We start from the raw sequence: 4,728 nt of genomic DNA, 5'->3' as shown, positions 1-4,728 counted from the left end.
AGGCCTTTTTCTTTTAGATGTAGCGGCGGTTTAAATTGCCCCTAAAGAGATTTGAGGGGGTTGTTGAAATCGAAACAAAATCGTCACCATTGACACTGTCTCTATAACGTATGGGTGGTTTTTCCAATCGTAGGGGTCAGTTGAGGTAGTTCATAATGGTGGTTTAAACTAATGTTTGGAATCTTATCTTAGATGTTTCTCTTCGAAACAACTAAAAAAGTAGTCAAAATGGCTATGCTGGGATGAGTATTGGTATAATACATGTTTCCAAGTTTCTATAGGTTTTACGCCATTTGAGATTGATACACTTGTATTATATAGATGTCTTTAAGCACATTTGTACAATATTTTATAGGATTTAGTTGGGTAATTTCATGCATAATCATCAAATTCATTAACTTTCGTAAATCTCATTGCTTTGCACTAAATTCTGTATTTTCTGCATATTTTCAGGTGTTTTAAGGGAGTTCCAAAGCATAGGAGTAAAGAAGGAAGCTCTAAAAAACTCAAGAAAAAGAGCATTGTTGCTAATACACTTTACATGGGTTGTGTAAATATACCATATACCCATATAACTTACTACTAAGAGAAAACCAATGAAGTCAAAGAGGAGACACATTACACGGGCCGTGTAACACGACCTAGGTAACTTGTAGAGACCCGTGTAGGATTTTGCTTGGCAAAACCTGAAGAATTTCTAGAAGAACAATAGAACACGGGCCGTGTAATTAGACCCGTGTAACTAGCCAAGACCCGTGTAACCTTTTGCCCAAATATGAGATGCAACCTTTAAGTTTCAGTAAGTTACATGGCCCTGGACCATGTAGTGACACACAGGCCGTGCATTAGTTGATAACTAGTTTCCTGATTTGATTCTAGCTCTAGTTTTTACACTCAGAACAGACTCCTGATGCCTTAGGGACTTTAAAAACTTAACCCTAGGATATTGAATATAAATAGAAGTAGCAGAAAACAGAGAAGGGATTGCCGATCTTCATACACACATTTTCATACACAGATCTTCGTCATTCTCTTGAAGCCGTCTTGAAGAATAGCGCATTGGCACTAAAGGGGAGTCCTCAGTTGAAGTTCCACAAGCTCAAAGTTATAGAGAATTCTCTTCGGTTCTTTTATTCTATTTCTTTGGGCTGCTTTTTATGTTCTTTTATTTTATTTTTGTTATGCTTGTTAAACTCACCATGAGTGAGTAGTTTTTTTATTCTGAAATTAGGAGAGTAACACTTATAATCATTATTATAGATAAATATTGTGTTTTATCTATTAGATTTGAGTTTTGTTCTTTGATTTAATATTCTGTGTTCTTAATGCATGCTATGTACCGGTACCCACTTAGACATGATATAAGATACTAATTGAAGAACTGAAAGGTGAAGGTTAGTATTGGTAAATCGGAGTATTAAACTTAGGAAATCTGATCTAAAGATTGGCTGAAATCCTTCATAGAATTCCATAATTAATCATAGATCTTAAAAGATTTATTTTAGGACTAATCACAAATGAAAATAGGGTTTAGCTCTAATTGAAATACACCTTAGGTGCCTTGAGAGAGGACCTAGGATACCTTAGGATTAATTTCCATAAAAGCAACGATTCTCAATCCAATGAATAGACAAGATTAAATCCATAATAAAGTTAAAGTGTGAAATCTTAATTCTGAAATTATTTTACAGATTGTTTCATTTTAAGCTCATAGTTCTCTAAATTTTTAGCACTCAAATCAAATTAGATTCACTCTTCCATTATATTCGGTAGCCTAGACAGTCATAATTGCTGTGTAGTTTAGTACTTGCTAATTAAATTCCTCATGGGACGATACTCTACTCACTATTATATTATTTATTACACGATCTGTGCACTTGTGGGGTTGTAAAACTAGTAAACAAGTTTTTGGTGCCATTGTTGGGGAATTTATTTCAAGTAATGTTAAGCGATAGGCAATTTAGTTGATTTCGGAATTTATATTTACTATTTAAATTTACTTAATTTGTTTTTATTCTTTTATTTTCTCTCAGGTATTTAGTTTGGTACATGACCAGAACAAAACTGGAAGAAGAAATTTTGGACTTAAATCCTGAGATAGATAAGACTCTAAGAACCATTAGGAGAGAAAGGAGACGCCAAGAACAAGATTAAGAAATTTTAGAAACTCCAGTCATGGCCAACAACAACAACAAGCCAAGACTCTTAGAGACTATAGAGCTCCATCTATCTATGTATTCCAGCTCAGCATTACAAGACCCACAATGGAGGCTAATAATTTTAGACTCAAACTGGCATGACTCCAGATGATTCAACAAACCCAGTTTGGAGGTTTACCTATAGAAGATCCTTACTACCATCTCTAGTGTTTTCTTGCCTTATGTGATACATTCAAGATGAATGGAGTCTCTGATCAAGCTATAAGACTCAAAGCATTCCCATTCTCCTTTCGAGATAAAACAAGGAAGAAGTTATTCTCTTAACCAGCTGGAACATTCACCACTTGGAAAGACCTCTTACAAGCTTTTCTAGTAAGGTATTTCCCACCTGCAAAGACTACAAAACTGAGGGTTGAACTCAACACCTTTAGGCAAAAGGAAGGTAAATCACTCTATGACGCATGGGAGAGATATAAAGACTTACAGAGAGAATGTCCACACTATGACATAGAAGATTGGCTCCTAGTTCATAATTTCTATAATGGATTATTGCCCTCTATAAGAAGCATAGTAGATTCAGCTGTGGAAGGAGACCTGATGAAGAAAATAGTAGGAGAAGCCCTTGAACTTATGGAGAGGGTCGCTTATCAAAACTATGAGTGGTCAAATGAAAGGGGAGATACAAGAAGAATAACAGGGATCATGGAATTGGATGCCTTAAGCATGATAAATGCTCAGTTTGACCAGCTCACTAAAAGGCTTGGCATAATGCAAGCCAATGCCATAGGGATGAGCAACCAATACTTCGATAGCTGTATAGGAGGGTGTATGACTTCAGAATGCAACAACTTCAATGAACCTGTGACACCCCTTACCCGTCTACAGTGTAGCTGAGCAAGATATGCCACACAGTGTACCGGAACACCCTATTTTAATTCAATCATTTTTATTCTTCCTAATTTATTTTTTTTTCATAGTTATGGAGTACAATTTGTGAAAATATAATTCATTTCAGTCATTTATTGAAATAATAAATTTATTTGAGGTTCCGCAAATTTTATAAAAAATCCGGCAGAGTACCGGCTAAAAATGGAGAAAACAGTTCTTTGGAACCTGTAAAAAACACTTCCAATATTTTCAATCAATCCCAAACTCCATTTCATCAACAAAATCTCAATATTTTTTTCAACAACATTTCCATTTCTCAATCATTCATCTCATATGATAATCATGCAAAAGTCATAAATAAAGATTCACTTTTTCATTCATAAACACAATTTTTACTATTTACATTAATACCAAAATACATTACATAAGTTTCAATTACATATGAGAAAATAAAAGTTAATTACAAAATACCCAAAATGAAACCTAGTGTCCTACCAATGCACTGACGTTGGTGAGATGACACGGACACTATGCAGAGCTGCAGAAGGTCTCACCCACTCTGTGGTCTACTGGGCTCTCGGTCTGTCTCTTCAGAACCTACGCGTGGCAAAAGCAACGAGCTAAGCAATAATGCTTAGTGGTGCCAATAATAAAATAAAAAGAAATAACATAAAATAAATATGCAGTGAATGTATTGATGTCTCATTGCAAATAAATTTTCGATGAGTATTTGTAGTCTTATTTATTTTGTACTTGTTATATTCATTATTTCATTAAATTTATCCACTTTCATTTTTGGTTGCCCAAGTAACCTATCTTTGAATCGGATGGATAAACGGGTAACCGCCTTTGGGTATCAAGTACCTCGGGCCGTCACACCATCGGTCACATATGTGTCTCCCGGTGTGCAACAGAACAGCTAATAAGCTGTAATAACATTAGGCACAAGGGCAAGTCTCAACACAATGTCAGAATGGCTAAAAGCCATAAAATCACATAATGGCATAATGTCATGTGCAGTACTGCTAATTGAACCCAATTGGCATGCCAACCTATCCAAACTAATCTTGCTAGGTGTACTAGGGTATGTTACAATTTTAAATTGTACAACTCTTGAAATTTAAGTTTAGGTGTTACTTTTCATTTCATTAGTCAACTAAAATGTTGACTTTTGCATAGACAATAGGTACATTGCTTCTAATATTCCCAACATACCATATTTTGCATTCTAAAATTGTTGGTATTGGTTGCCAATACCATTTCTAAGCTTAGTGTTAGTTATTCAAAATTTTCAGATTTCAAGCCTCATATTTACTGTTCCATTGGTCATTTATACAGTAGGAATTTGGCAAAATTGTCTTCATGAAAGTTGTTCCTTATTTTGTCTAGTTACATTTCCTTTTTTGAATTACTCCATTTGGATTTTTTTTAGTTCAAGTTATGGCCTAAACACCATAACTGGCCAGATTGGATAGAATCCAAAATTCTGGGCAAAACTGGTTCTGCCAGATTTGGTAACCTAAGTTTGGTTGGCAATATGACTAGGTTATGGTCAGAATTTGGATTTGTGTTCTCATGAAAGTTGTAGGTATATGTCTCAGCTTTCTACTAGTAAAATTTCAGGTCAATTGGACCTTTCTACACTGAGTTATGACCAAATGAATAAATACTGTTCATTTGG

The 4,728-nt window shown here is 34.9% G+C and overlaps 1 non-coding gene across 1 annotated transcript; it reads right to left on the bottom strand.

Moving 5' to 3' along the window:
- Window positions 1–2,561: 2,561 nt before the first annotated feature.
- LOC131169936 (small nucleolar RNA R71) lies at window positions 2,562–2,668 on the bottom strand. Its single transcript, XR_009140886.1, has one exon. It is a non-coding gene; the product is annotated as a small nucleolar RNA R71 (small nucleolar RNA).
- Window positions 2,669–4,728: the final 2,060 nt, after the last annotated feature.

This window comes from Hevea brasiliensis, chromosome 1 (assembly GCF_030052815.1).
Source record: "Hevea brasiliensis isolate MT/VB/25A 57/8 chromosome 1, ASM3005281v1, whole genome shotgun sequence".
NCBI lineage: Eukaryota > Viridiplantae > Streptophyta > Magnoliopsida > Malpighiales > Euphorbiaceae > Hevea > Hevea brasiliensis.
Note: the sequence above shows the minus strand (reverse complement) of the source record. Positions and strands in the feature narration are given on the sequence as shown.